The sequence below is a fragment of the Dromaius novaehollandiae genome, chromosome 2, assembly GCF_036370855.1.
Source record: "Dromaius novaehollandiae isolate bDroNov1 chromosome 2, bDroNov1.hap1, whole genome shotgun sequence".
Taxonomy (NCBI): Eukaryota; Metazoa; Chordata; class Aves; order Casuariiformes; family Dromaiidae; genus Dromaius; species Dromaius novaehollandiae.
The window spans coordinates 136,980,931-137,000,341 of record NC_088099.1 but is presented as its reverse complement, the minus strand read 5'-3'; positions in this window follow the sequence as shown (position 1 = coordinate 137,000,341).

Below are 19,411 nucleotides of genomic sequence, written 5' to 3'. Positions count from 1 at the left end.
TCAGATTGTCACAAAGTACTTGCCAAGTAACTGGCTGTGTTGAGGAATGAAATGAGACTGCAAGTGCATGACCTCGAATGTCTGTCACACCTCAGAAGAGGTGAGAGAGAGAAAACAAATCAAGAGCAAGCTCTGGAAAAGTGGTCTGTCCCCTTACCATTTTGTAGGTGTGGCAAAATGCTTGATTATACGGTCCAGAGTGCAAAAAGGGGAAATGCCCCAGCTGTCAGGCAGTGTCTCTTCATAAGCAGAACTAACAACTAGCAGAGCTGTCGTGATAAAACACCTAGGGAGATCCCTAAGAATGGAGGTAGATATCTGTATAGATCCATACACACATTCCATTTACTTTCTTTTCAGTGCATGCCATATGGACGTTTCAGTGCTTCCTACTAACGGTATATATGGGCTGTCTGTGATCATTACCCTGGAACAGGAAAATTGGAACTTAGAAAGGATTTTGTTAATAAGCCTTTTCTAAATGACACTTTTACAGTCCACCTCTCAAAGGAGTACAGTGCCAACTTTGTTGTGAGGCAGATGGTAGTGAAAAAGGTGGATGTGACTCTGATCATTTAGCAGGGAAATTAATTTATGTGATACTAACCAGCCTCCAAATTGGGTTTATTGGCTCATTACGGTTTCTCCAAAATGCCAAAGCTTTATGTTTTAAAGAAGCTGAAGGTTATTTTCAGGGTATTTTTAAAAGAGAGCAAGAGAGAGAGAGGAGAAAATAGAATGAATGACTGAGGATCTGTATGGAAGATAAGATGACAAATTTATGCAACTTTGGATGAAGGACTTTGCCACTCCACCAAGGAATGTTGAGGAAATTCTCCAGTCATGATAAAATGTGTCTTAATCCACCCTTACCTCATCTAATATAAAAGCTCTGAGTGTATTGGTATGATAGCTTTGAAGAGAATTCATCTTTAATTGATCAAAATAAAAATTAAATACACTATGGCCTAGTGTAACAGCATATAGATATTTCACAATTTCTTTTTAAAACAAACAAACCTTGAACTCCTTATAGCCCTGTGTCTATTTAGCTTACTAAAGACAGGAAATTCAGGATGAAAGTGGGACAGAAAAAATGAAAATCAGTGTTTGCATTTCAATGTTTTATGTCAGAGGATGAGCCCTATATGCAGCTTAAAAAATTCATTCCTGACCGTGAAGAACATTACAGCTTGAAACAAGGAAGCCAACTGATGGACATTTTTAATTTTAATTTTGTTAATTCCTGTTTGTGAGTAATACATCAGTGTCTATCATTGTTCCATCATATTTATCCTTCCATATTGGTCCGTTTTTATCTGTTTTTTCCAAGTACTACATTATAGCTCATTAACACAAGGCTGCATATTTTATCACTTCTTGTTGCAGTCTATGGTACATTGTTATCCTAATGGTGCCTCTAGAACTACCCTGCCAGAGGAAATACCTAGTAGTATTCCTTGATTTGATGCTTTAAGCTTCATTGCTTCACTTCTTTCAAAGCAGTTACTTGTGTTTGTAAGTGCGTTTGTAAGCTGAAGACAATTTTATTTGATGTATTACAACATGTAATCTAATGGAATTTGTAAAGATTCCTTAAAAGTTAGTCCTAAAGCTTCATTAGGTTGCTATAGTCAACTGTTATCTTTAATAATTTTTAGACATTTCATGAAATATGCACACTAAAACTACAAGACTAATAAAATGTTAGGCGGTGATTTATTTTTAGGTCTCAGTATATTTTATTTTAGTGGTAGAAAATTCATCTCTAATAGATTCTTTCAAGAACAAGTGGTATTTTAGGCTTTCTATTTTTATACAAACAATCATTTTTTTAACTTTATGGAGTGGAGACTCTAAAAATGTTAACAGTTTGGATCCAGACAGACCTGCACAAAAGCACCAATCATGAGGTAGGTAATACTTCCAGATTAGGCTAATTCCTTCATGTCTATTGGATGTCCTTTTTATAGATCCTGAACATTAACTGTTGATGCTGAAAATTTCAGGTTGCTCTCTAACCACTTGAAACAGAAGTACTCTACTGGTTGCCTTGTTTTCATTTTGGTGAGTTGATATTTATCAATAGGAAAAGAATCAGAGAAAATTCTCAAAAAGGACAAGATGCTGAGTACTAGGAGCTAATTGTTTGTGGATTTTGAAGGTTTGGAGAAGAGCGACTTGAATTATCAGATGATTTCAGGTTCCTTAAAATAATGAGTAAAAGTTTCTGATGCTTTTGGAAGTGGGAATGTTTCACAGATGCTCAGATGTGTCTTCCATTACATTTCAGTCCTGTACTAATACTCAGTTTCTCCAGAACAGATTGTCTGTAATTAGTTGAAATGAATACCTGCTATGGAGTTTAAGAAAATCCTCCAGAAGGGCTTGTCTAGAATTAACGGTTCCCAAATCCCAAACTGAGACCTCAAATCCTCCCTAATCCTGGAGATATTTAAGTTTAATAGCTGCAACCCTGTTTGACTTGGAAGTTCTTGAGGCAGCTAGAGCTCTGTTTTTATGTGTGCCCAGAAATGCTTTTATTTGTGCAGTTCAGTGCCTGTCTTCTGCCTAGACTATTGTTAGAACCCAAAAATCAGATTTGACTCCACTTCACCCAGATTCTGCCAATTCAATTGCTTTTTTCAGAAAACATCTTGCGTGTAGGATGTCTCCGCAAAAAACATAGTTGTGATCACTTTATGCAGAGAACGGGAGGAAGCAGTAAAATCAGTGCTAAAGCTTGGTGGTTAGAGTACCTCCTTAGGTGACTGCTGTATACATCTTCTCACAGAGAAATCCCCCCCAGCCACACCTGGCATGAGATACTCAGGATGAAAAGCTTTTCTCCATCTCTATTGCAGCTGGCAGATAGCAAGCAAAGAGGCTGAGATACACTGGACTGATAAAAACAAGATTTTCCTTCCTATTGGTTTTCATTCCAATTACAGTCAAATTTATCCCTTACTTATGCCAGAGACTGTCTGTTACAGGTACCCAAATTCTTCCAAGAATTCGTATGGTTGTAAACATTTTAAGGACAATTAGAGAAAAAAGAACTACATATGGAGCATGGTGAAATGAAATGGAGCAAATCAATAGAGCGTCTGCATATGAAACATTTTCTAATAGCACTATTAGGTTTTAGAGTAGTTCCTTGTGAAAAGCTGTGGTAGTCCAGTGATTTGAATAACACACTTTTTCTGAACAAAGGCTGCCTGAGCATATCTTGCAAGAGTATTTAACACTGGCAATGAGATGAGTGTGAATTATTACAACTTGAACAAAAAAATTTAATGTCCTCCTGCATGCTGCAAGACATACTAAAAGTGGAAAGTTGGTTTATGGCTTCCCACATAGCACTAATACAAAACTTAATGAATACAAAACTTAATAAATAAACTACTAATAAATTTTCTACCTTGCCAGCTACTGCATTAGCAGATTCTGAGGCTAGCATTAAGGTTTATCTAAAAAATTTTATTGGAGGAAAAAAGAGGAGTTCAATAACCTATGCTGGTGGTTCGCAAATGTTTTTCTTTTTGCAATCCCACTTTTGCTTGCTGGTCTTGGTTCCTATCAAGCTAGCATAGATGGCTGAGAAGTAAGTGCTGCAGCTTTATTTAAGGTCATATCCTCCAAGCTGAGTAGAACACATACTGCTTTCTATAGCACAGACTTCTGTGTTAATACCTCTATTTTATTAATTAATATCTAGTTATTCATCATCCCATTCTGGGGGTACAGGGAAATCAGAAGAGAGGAGAACACACGTCTTTTCAAGATAGGGTCTGTGTGGACCATCTATCTAGACCAGAGCTATCCAAAAGTGCTATCAACACAAAATGTGTTGCAGGACTAGCTAAAAAGCACAATTCCACCCATCCTATCTCTCTGTATAGCAATTTCATTACGCTTTCCCTAGCTCAGGGTATTTTCATCTTGCCATCAAAAAACATACGTAGGATGAGGTTTGAGTGAGTCACCTCTTATTCCTAGATAAAAAATTACAGACAAGCAGAAAACGAGTAATTTTCAATGCAAGTCAGGCTTTTTCTCTCTTCCTCATCAGTGCGGTAGTTATGGCCTGACTTTGAATGCTGAGATCTCAGTCTCCTTAGATTTTGAGGTGGAACTTTGAGGAATCTAAAGGCTGGCACCAAAAGTGTGATAGGTACCAGTATACACTTTGGGATGGAAAAAATTCAAATGAAAGGGTGTGTCACATGAAATGCTGCAGGCTTTCTGCTCCCTCTGAATCTGTCGCCATTGCATGTGTTCTCTGCCTAAAAAAGCTAAGCTGACCTATAATATCATACAGACTCTGAGATCTCATGGGAACATTTTGCAGGATAATACAATTGATTTGAGTATGAACCCTTTCTAAACTCCTCCTGGACTGAAAAGTCTGCACATCCCTTACAAATATAATTAAATATAATTCATTTCCTATTCAAATGCTAATGTCTGCTCACAACACTACACTCTCATTTGATAAAAAATTAACTAATACTTTAAAGTGACTTTGAAAAATCACACACATCATGTTTTAGATGATCATCATTTTAACAGATTAGCAGCTAGCTAAAAGGGCTATCATATTTCATAAAACCCAGACCACACTTTTCAAAATCATCTAATAGCTGCTGTCACTCCAGGTTTTGTGTGACTCTTTGAGACATAACAAAGACAGACTTTCAGAAAATGTCAACCTTTTGTCTAAAACATCAGATCTGCTTGAATTGGCTTATTTTAGGTACCCCAAAACATTTGCAGTGAGGTCCCCAACAATTCCTACAATAAGCAGCACAGCGATAAGACATCCTCATCATTTTGCATTTGATCATTTTAGGCCACAGAGCCAAGCAAGGCGCGTGGCTGTAATGGACCTGTGCTGACAACTTGCAGCATTACTGTTCCTCCTTGTGCTTGGGCGCCCTGCAGATCCAGGGAGGGTCGCATCCAAGGAAACACACAGAGCTAGGCAGGTCCTTTGCTAGAGCTGTAGGGAGCACTGGGCAAACACATCCACACAGCTGTCTGTAGAGCAAGCCTGTCTCTGCCATAACTGGTGGCATACCAGACCTAGTAAGATGAGTTGGACCAAATTACCTAATTCCTGCTGGGTCAAACCCAGTTCCTGAAGAGCCTTTGCTTTGCCTTAGCACAGCAGTCCATCATGATGCATGTTCTGGGAGGACTATTCGTTTCACGGCAGTGCTGGCTTTGAACTTGCCTCTGTGCATCGGTGCCACGCTTCAACAACGCTTACAAGCCTCCTCTGACCATGAAGAACTAGCTGCTATGAGAGCCACAAGCCACAGTGGCTCAGCAGGACCCAACCTGGCGAGCTTATGTGAAAGAGCTGAGCTGGCACCAGGCCAGTTTCTTACAGAAATGTTTGGACATCTCTACATTCCCAGTGCTTTTTGCAATATCCCCCGTAACTCTTCCCTTCCTTCCATTATTCACTGTGCCTTAGTCCAAAACAACAGAGTTGCAGTAGTACTGAAGTTACTTTTGCTTTGCATCAAGAAAGAATATTAATCAAATTTTTCATTATCAAGGACATATACTATTAAAGTCCTTAACTGTGAATTTTTGTTTACTTTGGTATAGGTATATAACTTTGACTGTTTGCCAAGGTTAGGAAAGACACAGGAGTCTATTTGTGGGGGTCTTTTTTTTTTTTTTTTTTTTTTTTTTTGGTATGTATCCAGGCTTTGTTAAGTGGGCTAAAGCCAACAGAATACTTGACTGTCAATCATCCATTCTCTTGTTTCACTACACAACCCATTTCTTAAGGCTCACCACAGCAGGAATTGTTTTCATTTTTGTTCTGCTAATGGAACCTGATTTGGAAAAACTCAATGGAAGTCACTTAAGGAACCTTAGCTTCAAAGGAAAAATATGAAACAATTTACTTCCCAGTGGGGAAAAATGTGGGTTGGAAAAAGAAAAAGGCAGTGAAACAAAGAAATGCAGATAGATATAGAATCAAAACTCAGTCCAGAGTGTGGGAGCCTAAAACACTGCAGGAGTAATCCATGTAATGAACCAACAGCCTGAGGAACCCACAGGGAGTTTCCAAAACATTTCCCCTTTGAAGGAGATGAAAATAATTTCCGTAAGAATTATAGTCAGGGGTTTGTAACCAACACAAAGATAGTATATTTTTAGACAGCTGTTTTTCTGCTGTGACTGAATAAGAGTCGGTAATGCCTGCTCCTCCCACAGATAATGGACTTAATTCAGCAGCTCACACAGGAGAGATGTCCTTGGTTCAAATCCCATTGTCACTTCTCTAAGAAGGGTTGCTCCCTGTCTGTCTATCTAGATATCTTCACATGCATGCATATATCCGGGTGACATAAGACCACTATAATTTTCTTTGTTCTGAGTTCAGCCTGACAAAGAATTCATGTCACTTTTACAAAGTTTTAATTCAACCTTTTCTCTCATCATGAGTTCCCCACAAGCAATACTGGGGTCTTTTTTTTTTTTTAGATTTTTTTAAAGTGCAGTCACTCCTTAGCAGCAGGTAGTAGAAGCAGAGCATTTCCTATTTGCAATTCACTTGCTATAAGTCCGTAAATAGCTTTTGTTTTTAGATTCTTGGATACTCAGCACTGTAGTATCGAAACACCTATTCGTGCAGTTGGAAGCAATTGGACTAAATTTTTGCTTTAACAAATGCTTCTTATAAAAAGCCAATAAGAAACATCACAGATCTGGGAATAAAAACATATGGTTACTTAAAGAGTTGCACTATTACCAATGAAAATAAAATACAGCATGAGGCGCTGTGTAAGTTGCCAAGAGTTTCATCCAAGTTTCTTGTGAAATCTGTGAATCACTATCGGGTTTTTTTTTGTGATGGCAACACTAGAAATAGTGTGTAAAATAGCTAGAACTTAAAAACTAAATAGATACATTATACAAAGCAAAGAAAAGCAGTGAGCACTGAAATATTTGAATTCTTCATCTAAGGTGGTGGTTGGAAACCATGAGGCACAGAGTTCCAAAAAGCTCAAACAACTGTCCCCTCCTTTTTTTGATCTACCTGCTAAAAGTCAAGCAAGAAGCCCGACACATAGGAAAATCAGGATGTTATCCAAGTCCACCTCTACCACTCGACTGATGAATCCAACTCTGAACTTCTGCTTCATTGGTGAGAGCCCTCTTGCAGCTCTTTATACTGAGAAAGGTCCTTCAGCATTTCTTTGTATCATGTCATTGCTGCCCAGTGCCTTTAGCATCGAAATCCTGTGTTCAGCAAAATCCAACTGGATTCACTAGTGGAAGATGCAAGATAGTTAACCTTGAAATCTATCCCATTCCCCTTACTTTGAAACCCTGTGTACCAACTGTAAGAAAGTACAGGTAGAAATACTGCTTAAAACACAGCCAAATGCTTTGTGTAAGTAAGGCAATCAAGCTCAGTCATTCTAGAGTACCTGCTCTAACTGTGGAAGTATATGTTGCCTAAAGGTCTGTTCTAAAGGAGAAAGAGTTTTCAAAACTCAGTTATATTGGTATTAATAGAATACAGCCAGATGGTGCAGTCATCAATAATCTAAAAATATCCCTGGTGCATAGTCAAAAGCAAAGTAGCATGAAAATTAAAATAAAAAAATTGCACTCACCAACAATGTCCTTAAAAACCTTTAATAACAATTCAACCTATGTTTGCTGAAAGGTCAAAGAATAGATATGGTGAAAGCTTTTTACACAGAGATATATTCAGAAATGCAACCTTTTCATATGAGAAAAAATTGAAAAAGAATCTTACCATTATCTGGCTGGTTATAATATTGTGTTCTTATGCAATTGGATTAGAATAGATGCTTTATACGGTGGCTTTGACTGACAGCAAGTTTTTATTAGGAAAAGGCGCTCTTCTTGCTGTATAGAAGGCCTGCTAAAGAGTCAAAACTTCCTCTGACAAACCTAATTCATCATTGACCTGGGGAGTTTGATACTGTCTATACACCCTTGCACAAAAGGCACAAGAACTTACATTTCTGATCAGCTTCTATTTATGCAATTATTTCCACGTGTCTACAGTCTTGACTACACTGGTAGTCAAGAGTAACTTTTATATACATATATACATATATATATATTTAAACTAATATATAACTATGAAACCATATCAACTAATATATGTATAATAGTTCTTCAGCTTCAAGATACACATATGTATTTATATATATATATATATATATACACACACATACACACACACACATATATATATAAGTAAGGGGTGATCCTCTCTGCTAGCTGTATAGAACTAGTTATATTCCTTAACTGCTACTTTTTTGCATTTCTATGAGCTTCTCCATCTAAGTCTGCTGTTAGGAGATGAATGAAAGAGGGTGGGATAAGCACCACGACAAACATTTATTTCAATGCTCATCAATGTTAATAAGATTTTTAATATTTTTATAGACACTTATGACCAAGTAGTCTACACATAAGACTTAGCAATTAGTTATAAGCTTTAAGGCAAGCTTCAGATCTAGAAGTATTAACCAGGAAAAAAACCCAATATATTTACACATGCATACATTCTTTTAGCACTCTTACCTTGTTCATATGCTAGAATTTTGGTTTTCTCTGAGCCCAGAGGGGAAAAATGCACTAAAAATAAATGGATTTTCTCTTCAGCAATCCCCAAACAAGGAAAGCTGATGCAGCACAAATTTATTTGTACACATAGGCTATTTATCACCAATTCAGTTCTCTGGTAGTACATGTCAAAATGCAAGTAGGGAGGGTTTTGCTGTTTCTTCTCTCCACCCCCCCAACCCCACCCCCCGCCCCGGTAGTCCCTAGCAATGAATTTGGGACTCTAGGCAAAGTCAAACATCTACTTTGTCTAACCCATCAGAGTGCCACATGCACAGGCCTTATGAAAGAAAGAGTGCACATAATTTCTCAGAGCATGTGACTCTGAGAGTCTCTTCAGTAATAAGAGAAGTAAAGGAACAAACATGGCAGGGGAACACACTTGTCAAGTAGGAGAAATACCACAATTACCTGCAATAAATCCATTTCAGCACCATAATTGTGTGTATGTGTTGAAGAGACAATGACTTAGACCAATAGTTCTTAAATTAGTGGTGTACAGGGAAGACTGAATAAATCCTCACAGCATGAGAAGACCCATAAAAAATTTATTCTGTTTTTGTCTCTGCTCACTTTTCTCCCCCTTTTTACCAAACTTCTCACAGATTCTCTTTCCCCGTGGCAGCTCAGGTGTGGGTTGTTGAGAGCCACATGGGCTGCTGGAAAGATCAGAGTAGATCACTTTGGCAATGGTGGCTTTCCTAGAGTGCAGAAAAATTATCTTTTTAAGAAGACTTGATATCCTGGAGTGTAACAATGAAAATGGAATGCGAGGGAGAAGTTTGGATGCAGAGTTTGAGGAATGCTAGAGATGGAAATACGTATAGAGTATTCACATACACAGTTGTAAGGGGAGCCCAAACTGCTAAAGAGAAAGGCACGGTTTTAAAATGCTTGATAATGACTAACAAAAAAGGCATTCTGAGGGAAATAACATAGATACACAAAGACTGCTATTGCTCAAGAGAGTAGGGCAACTAAGCAGTCTTCACAGAGGGTGACCTGCTCGGCCTCACATCCCATCACATGTGCAGAGCATGGAAATGTAGTAACATATGAACCATGTAGAGAAATGAGAGTTGTGCTGACCTTACAGTGGTGAAACTAGCCCAGATTCACCCAGTTCTGTCACACTGATCCTCAACAGCTACTTCTGGGGGGTGATATGCACTTCTTTTCCTGAGAATTATTCACTCCTTGAACCATTTCAGAGTAAAATGCATCCATAACCCTCATCATTGAAAAAAAAGGACAAGCGCTTACCTGAAATGGAAGAAAAATACATCATTTTTATAATACTTTTATTATTCTTTCATACAGAAATAAGTCTAAGGGTCTTTCAATAAAATACTTCAGCAGTTATAAAATACCTGAGACTTCTTTTTGGCATCACCCAAGAAAACAATTTAAGGGCTAACACATCCTCATTAGTCAGACCCTTTAAACAAATGCCCAGAACATCTGTCTGAGATATTTAGAGAATTTGTAATTTTCATATGTTATAAAAAATTAGAAGGAATACATTTTTTTTTTTTAAATAAAAAACTATTAATTAAAAAGTGATCCTTTGGAAAAGCCCAAATACCTTAATGTTTTTGGTCCTGTTTTGTGCCTTCCTTTTTATTGAGACAGATGGTGACACCCTTTTTTCTGTGAATAATTTTTTATTCATGCAAACTTCATGAATAATTTCACAAAGTTAACATTGCTACTTGTGAGGGAATTCACTTTCAAGCGCTTGCCCTTTAAGAGCAAGGGTAAATTTTTCAAAGGCACATAAACTTAGGATCCTACATCATTTTCAAAAGTGATTTAAGCCCCCATAGCCTAGTTTCATTGAAGCCAACGAGATTTAGGATTTGAAGGGATTTATTTAGATGGTTTTCAGTGTTGTTTGGCAGGAGAGACCGACACAACTCCTAGGCATCTCACAGCTTGCAATTTCAGCACCAACTTGCGTGCCTATCTGCAGCTTGAGATCCCTATATGGGAATTGTTAAGCTTGTAAGAAAGGGATTTTCAGCTTTTTAAGGGAAACAGCTGAGCAGGGAGCTGCCTCAATTAGCCAATAGTGAAAGACTAAAGAATGGGGCTTATGTGTCTGAGCAACTGATGTACTGCCAGCGTAGAGAGGGCTCCCCTCGCCCAGGCTCCTTGGCTGTGAGCTCCCCACTGGACCCCGGCTCTGCGGCCAAGTCAACTCCTTAAGCAGCCCATGCCCTAGTTGTCAAAACCTCTGCCTGTCTCAAATACAGTCTCGCTGTTGTGCTGCTTCTGCAGCTCCCTAACCTCCGCGTAGGGTGGCGCTGGGCTTTCCTCCAGTCTAGCTGTGGCCTCTGTTTATTGTTCTGCCTGTGGACCTGGAGCTGTGATTAGGCTGAGCTGAAAACACCAAATAGCAGCAGGTAGGAAGGTGTTATTAGTGAACTGCGGTGAGGTTTTTACTACGACACAGCTTTAAAATGTTCAGCGAAACCTCTTCAGATGCTTAACTTGGTCTTATGATCTGGCTTGGAGGAAATAAATTGTTTTCAAAAATGGAATTTATTACCATAACCTACTCACACTTAGACTCTTAAATGTGTTTGGACAGAGCAGTATCACATCAACATAAATAACTAAATATTTAGGTACCTAACTATTTCTGGAAATCTGGATCTTACACACTTCAAAAATCCTGGGTGCCTATCTGCATCTTCGAATACCTAAAAGTCTTTATAAACGGAGCCCATAACTCCCCCCCCCCTTTTTTTTTTCAAAAGTAGGAAGAGAACTTTTATGGATATCTGATTTGCAGTCCACAGGCTGAACATTGAATAATTATAAATACATTCGAAAAACTTCAAAAAAGAATGTATATTACTTCTGAGTTAACAGTTAAGCTTGAGACATCTGCAGTTTCTATTTTAAACTACCTTATGATGTAACGTTGCTTTGTTATTTTACAGTTTGCTTTGAAGTCCTGCCACCTATTGGTTTATCAGTGCAATGACCAAAGCGGGTGGATTTCTTTCTGTGATAACCACAAAGGAAAATATTCTACAACATCATAACCCTAAGCAGTAATAAATCAAGTAAGTGACCAGAAGTGATGTAGCCACTTTGCACCTGCCAGGTAGTTTTTTAGTGCTGTATTAGCACCCCACCTGGTCTAGGCAATTGCTAAACTTTAGCTCTGTTTTCATATTTGAAACAACAAAAAAATTATTTTTCAAAAACCAAAACACTGAAGCTATGGAATCTTATTCAAAGGATTCACAGACATCCCTAGAAAAGCGTGCATATGTTTATTGATGTAAAATAGATTTAAATATACAGATATGCATGCACTACGTTTACTTACTTCCAGCCAAATTGCATATAAATAGCTCCTTTCATAACTGCAAACAGATCAATCACTCTGGATTTATTTGTAAACGCATTCTTCTATACCATCACTACACTGCGGTATGGGAATGTTTTTAGAATTCTCCTTTAGTTTATGGTATTCTGGTAGCATGTTACTTTCGAGATCCTCACAACATGCTAAAAACCCATTTATAGCGGCAAGAGTATTTGGCTAATGGCAGCAGAGCACAATCAGAAGCTAAGAGGTATACGGGCAGTGCAGGACAAAAAGTCTAGGTGGTAACGAGTAACCAACAATAGTATGGAAGCAGAATTTATGAGTGATTAAATGTTCATTTCTGGACCTTCTGCTACTGAGATTTTCGAAATTTTATAAGGGAAGTGAGAATTTTTCTAGACCATAAAGATCAGACATAGCTGACCCTGCTTTTAACCTTAACTCTTCTTAAGGGTGGGGTCTTTCTTCAGGATATACTTCACCCTGGGATAGATATGCTTGTCCCTGATACCTGACTTTTCCCTGGCATCCAAGAGGATAAAATAAAAAAAAAAAACTAGACGAGAAGAAGAGCTTAACATCTAATGTGTGGAGCTAGCCAGCTACCTCTCTACTTTCCTTGCTAGTATAGAAACAGAGTACGCAAAGAAGACTGTGCAGAGGGAGCAACAATCATCTTGTCACAGCTGCAACATAGGCTGCATAAAATAAGGCGTCATTGTCAACATAGCTCACCCTGACAACTCAAGCAAGTTATGTTGTGATTATTCACGCAAAAGGGTCTGGATGGTGAAGACAAAATATTTTAACAAAAGGGCTTGAAAAATATATCACCAACAAGAATCTTCCAGTCTGTTAAATGGTTCTTTAAATATTGGGGACATGAAACTGCTTGATTCAGAAGCTTTGCTGTCTTCTGTTCATTATTTTGTGTACCCAAAAGAATTCACTAAAGTGCACTCAACACGATGACAGTATGACAAGGGCCAATTTGTGAATAACTTGTCAACAGCTTGAATGAAACTCTAGAAATCCATAACAGGTGCTCGATAGCTATAATCGAGTGACAGATGGATTAGATACATGAAGCCACAACAAACTGACTGAATGGGAGAGGGAGAGAGAATGAGGGTGAGAGTGGGGGAGGTTCATTAACTACAGAAGAGAGCAAAAATACATGAATTATTAAAGAAGCTGCACGAGCCAATTTGTGTGGATGCTTCCTGCTCATCTTCAGCAGGCCTGGGAAGAGGAGCTGCAATGCCAGCTACTAGACACAGCAGCAGTGGCCTCATATCTTGACTCTAGGCAGGGATGCACCAGAGCTTGGCATTGGCCTTGATTAGAGAAATCACTGTTATATTTTAGTAGATGTGTAAGAGCTGATTCAGCAAAGCACTTCAAAGCATTCCTTGCTGTAAGCATGTGAATAGCGTCATTAAGGTCAGCAGAACAACTGTATTTAATTCAGACTAACGCATTTAAGTATCTCGCCAAATTCTGGTTCTCTGTTGTAGAGCTTAAAATAAAAGGGGATGAATTGCAGCTAGTATAAACTGTTACAAGTCCAGTGAGTTGTTTCAGGTCTCTGTGGGCTATTACATTATTGACCAGGAAGGGTCTCTCCCGACAGCATGAAAGCTGGTAGGAGCATGAAGCGCAGCTCAGGAGCATGGCTGTGTGGGCGGGCACAGACCGACCAAAGCTTCCACGCATGTTACAAGCCACGTATTTGCCATCCAGGCCAAAGCTAGAAACTGTGCAGATCTGACCCCACTGCTAACAAACTCGGCCTCTCAGGGAGCTAGTGTTGGCCTGCACTCCCAATGCCGGCACACCCGAGGGATGACCCCGCACCATCCGGCGGTGCGAGGTACCCGGTGCTTTGGGCAGCAAGTGGCACCGCTAGGTGCCTGCACACACCCTTGTGTCTGGTACTTCAGCGAGTTATTCTCAAGCTCTGCAAAAACTAGCTATCCCAAGCCTGCCCCTGTGCCCGGCCTGGCAGGTCAGGGGTGCTGACTGCGGGCAGGAGCACAGCTCCCATTGCAGCTCCTCGGCTCGCTCTCACCTGCGGAAGGATTGCTATTTAAATTAAACCTAACCTGCCTTCTCCTTATTTTCCTCCTGTGCACAAAGGATAATGCCACGCTCCCACATTTGCAATCATTCTATCAAAACAATGCTACTCCATAGCCGGCTATTAAGGGAACAGGCAATACCTTGACAGCTGGTTTGCTTTCACAGAGTGACTTATCTTTCTTCTTTTTCTTTTTCCCCCCTCTCACAAATTTTGTTGTGCTTAGTATCTTCCCTCAGAGAAAAAATTGTGAAATTTTGGGTCTTGTGTAGGTCACAAATAAAACACAATTGCTGATTATTTCAGATGTGAAGACAAGGCTCACATGTGATAAAAAGTACTAGTAACTTGATTTCTATTCTCTTCAGCACAAATGTCATGTAAACACATAAACTACTGCTTAGAAAAAGATTTTGATGTATCTACAACGATTTGTTTGTTATGTAATCACCCATTTCTACTGTACCAGAAATCCTTGTGATAATAAAATTCAGCCATGTTACAATAAGATATGGGATCTGAACTCAGACACAGTTTAATCTTCTTGTACTTTGGCATAATTCTTCTGTTTTATGATGCATTAACTCCTGTCACAGTCCAGTCTGCTCTGTTTACCTAAGGTGAGACTCTGCTCTGTAGTTGCATGAATAGAGGCTGATCCCCAAAATGCTATGCTGGCACACTCTTATTCCAAAATCAGATATGTTAACCTTCAAATAACAATTTGAAAAGGTCAAAATTAACCCACGGAAAGCATTGTTTCATACCTGAATGCCTTTCAGCTCCTAACAACAAAGAAGAAAGTTGAGTTCACAGATATCAAATGCAGGAAAAAGAGTCTGGTACAAGCATACAAGGCTTGTGCATTAATTAAATCCCATATTATCTCATTTAAGCTCAACTTCATAGGCTTTCTGTGGTGCATATCTTCTTGCCTTGGGTGAGAGATTTCATTTAGCTTCCCCCCCACCCCGGCTGCAATAGCATTCACACAAAGATGTGACCAAGGGGCTTAAAGAGAAGAAGATAAGCCTTGAAAAGATCATGAGCTCTGATAAGGATGCTCAGCTTTCACCACTAACCCAGTAGCAAGTAATAGCAATACGATGGCTAATAGTTTCTGCCTAAGACAGAACAGGCATGTGGAGTGAGTAATAAAATCTTATTAAAGCAAATTGCAAATCCATGGTTAATCAATCACATTTCAGTCTCTGGAAGAGTTTGGGAGCCTGGGGTAGTTCTTAATCATTGCTTCTGTAGCAGAACTGAGTAGAACTGAGACCAGAAAAATTGACCTTAGGAAAAGTTTTCTGCTTAGTAAGTGACTTCCTAGTCTTGTTCAGATCTGACTAAATCTTTCTTTATTTTGACCAAGAAATCTATTTTATGAATATTAGCCTTGAATCTAGCAGGGTTGCCCTATTCCAGATAAAGTTTTTTTTTTTAAAAAAAAAAAAAGCTGATTGCATGCTTTTGTGACTATGCCTCCTTTGTAATGCACACTGTAATTATCTCCATGTAGAGAATTTTTGCCTGTGTACTCCACAGCTGCTTGTGGGTGAAACAGCAACTATACGTGAGTGAGTACACAGATGTTCATCTATTTAACCACTTCTTTGCAATCCAGGCCTGTCAAAAATTTGGATGTCAGTGATCTGCAAACTTCTGATCTAGCGTTATTTTTATTTTAAAGAAAGCAAATCAAACTTGGGTCCACTTGTTCTGTTTCTGTATTTTTAAAATCAGCAAGGCCAATGTTAAAATTGTGTCAACTAGGAGAGACTTGGAGTTCCAAGGACATGTTTGGTGTGACCCTCTCTTCTACCTATCTGAGGAACATCAGGAACTCAAAGTAGGCAATAGACTGCTTTTGCTGGAATGAGGATTTATTGAACACATTCTGGGACAATAACAGGTGGGTTTTTTGTTGTTTGGGATTTTTTTTTTCTTTTTTGTACCTGGTATGCCAGGCACAGAAGTCCTGTCTGAACAGGCCAAGACTTTGTCAATGGTTGTATCACTGATTCACACTTAGGACTGCACTGAGAGCATCTCAGAGTCCGCTACAGATGTTGGTCACATCTATTGCTAACAGCAAGATAAGAGGAACATTATTAGTCCCCATTTCGCAGGCAAAAGGTGAGACAGAAGAAGCGCCAGCACATTCACAGTTGCCGATTCATGCACTTGCGTAACCAAATGGCAGCCAAATGCCTGCACACATCCTTTGCTTCTGTGTGAATAGGAGTGAGATTTTGCACATGCACTATTTGCACCTACTAAACTGTTTGAAGTGTAAATGGAATTTAAAAGCATATTTATCTTCCTGTTCAGGCTCATCCCATTAAGTGACTTCCCTATGTTCTGAAGGATAAAGGTGTTAGAGCCAGGCATAGCTGCAAGAATATTGCTCTATTTGAAAGTCTACCTTTTCTCTGTCATCATGAGACAAGCTGTTGAAGGAAAAGGTGTTCTCTTGATTGCCTCTAGTTCCCCTGTTTATAGCACCCAATCTGAAATGCTTCAAACTACAGCTTTTGCAAAATCTACCCACATGAACCATGGATGATTAACCTTCAAGTAGATCATGTGCATTCTGCAGTTGAAGAACTCTAGAAAACTATTACTTTTATTTAAATAACTTTTTCATTTCACTGGTCTGACCTGAGAACATCGATTTCTCCACAGGTCAGCCTGGGGTAGTGCTTTCAGCCTGAAGCAGTGGGAAAAAAGGATTAGGAATTTCACACACAAAAAAATCCCATATAACTCACCATCTTCCCAGCCAACTCATATGCATGATTTCTAGGCTAAAAGAATGGGAGTATGAGAGTTTTCACCTCAAAACATTTCATATAGAGGTTGTACCTTCCAGACAGGAAAAAAACAGAAGTATTATAAAAGCTTCCATTAAAACATCCCTTCTTTATTAGTAGTGTGTGTTACTGACTTAGGCTGTTGCCTTAAGTAAGAACCAGGCTTAGGTTCTGAATTTGCTAAAATTGTTTTTACAAGATCATAAAACCAAATGTAATAAGCACAATCAGACCTCCTTATATTTAAACCTGAAGATGGAAGCTGCCTTAAGCAAAAATCTATGTGCAAACTGTAAATTCTATGTTAGGCTGAGGCCTGGAATAGCAATGCACTGCTGGATCCTACATTCCAGTGTTAGTACTATTCCTCTATTACTACTATGTATTGTGGTGCTTGCACACGGATGTATGAGGGTGTATAGATTAGGAAAGGTGATGCACAAATTTCATGTTAGTTTTCAGCTTTTCTACCTCTTCCTGGGGTACCTTTACTTACTGCCTGGTTTTGAAAGCCAGCCCAAATACATCTTACTCTGAAGTGGACAAGAAATATAAAGGACAAAAAATGCTAAATAAGATTTCAGAGATAAACACTCATTCCATAGGGAATGGGTGAGGTAATATTAAAATTTTGGAGGCTGAAAAACTGAGCCTCCAGGCCAACGTTATACGTTCTGCAGCAGGCTGTCACACCCTAATTGCTATTACCCCTTTGTAAATCAACATCTCCAAGAAGCCAATTCTCAGTGATGCTTCTTTAATATACATCTTCTCATCTGCCCCACGTATATTTCAGTTTGCCATCTGATAATTGGAATTGTGTGGGTAGCAGCCGGTGCCATCTGGCTTGTTAATAAGTAGAGGATAAAAATGCCTAATGCCTTGCTCTACATAAATACAAGAATTACCCTACAAATAAACAGCTCCCTAACACCTCAATGATCAGAACAAAAGAAAATTGTGTGGTCTTAGCTCATGAAGAAAGGCGTTGAAGGGAGAACAAGAAAATAGTGGGAAAGCTTCATCACTTCTCATCTGAAGTTTTAGTGTAACTAAAACATATGGGAAAAATAATGCAAAATTAAATGTGATAATGCACTTTTCACACCAAAACATATTGGGCCACTATACAAATGATGCAATTAAAACTGCTGCCTTCAGAATCCAAAACCTAAGCTGAATAAGTAAAGTACAATTAAAGTTTTTCATTTAAAACCAGTGAAAGATTTATCATAATGAACCTCAGAATTGAGATGATATGACTTGGGGGCATCAAAGCTAAGCTATAGAAAGCCACATGTCCTACAACGCTGTTAGAATTGGAAGACTGACATCAGCAGATTTTAGGGCAAAGAAAGGCTTACATGTTGATTTGCATGTGAATGGCCAAGACCATGCAAAATCTTGCATGTAAACAGTGCAGTATTGTGATCAATACTTTAATTAACAGGAAGGCAGTGCAAAGCTGTCTGCATTGGGGAAATAAACTCTGATCCTGTAGGCGGGATGAGAAAGCTACGCTGCTGTGTTTTGAACCTGCTGGAGCTTGTACAGCGCCTTATCTGCAAGGCCTGCAAGCGCGGCCCTGCAACGTTCCCTAATCTGGTGATAAAAAAGGCACCACGAACAACAGCAGCCAGGCCCTGCCACTGATGGCTGCATTCACACTTCAGTCCCTGGATAGTGAAAGGAGACTTCAGTGTGTTGTAGGAATAAGAGTGGCCTCCAGCCTTGCTCAGGTGAAGGAGAGGCACAAGCAGGAAAGCGTAGCTGTGGCCTGCCGTTGGGTTGCTTGGGAGGTGCTACCTGGCCCAGAAAAGAGGCAGAGAGCAAGCTCATTAGTTCCACCCCCAACAATCCCCCAGCAAAGCCCAGTTTATGAAGGTAGATGCTCTAGCACTTCTAGTTTTACACTTATCTGGAGTTACAATAGCAAAGCTTAGCATGCTAAACACACATTATAGGAACTATTTACTTTAATTCTTCAAGACAAACCATTGCCTGGATGAATCAGAGTTAGGAGGCCACTATTGCTTTCCCAGGAGGCAGTGTTAGTAACTCCACTCTTGAAGATGCAATAGCAAACTTGAGAGTGTGTTTAGTTTGACAAAATAGGAAAATAACCACATTTGTAAAATATGCCAGTTCTGTAAAGAGGAGAACCAATGTAGCCCAGCTCCCTACAGACTCCTGCCCTTTGCCTCTAACCCCAGCACTATCACAATAACCACTGCTTGCTTACCTGCTTTCTTGCTCAATTATTCATGTTCACATATAAGGCTTGTACTGGTTATATATCTTTTAATACCACATCAGGCACAAGACTGCAGTCCTCTGGCTTAGCTCATGCTGGTAGGCTGCACTGTGTGTTGTGCTGATTGGGAGCTGGCCCTTGCCAAGAGGAATATATAACAGCTGAGCCTCCTTCCACTTCCCTCTTAGGGGGAATGATAATTTTGTTCTTTTAGCAATCAGCTGATTTTTCACAAAATGTGTAGGAACTCAATTACCTTCTGCTTTTATAGCCTTTGCTTT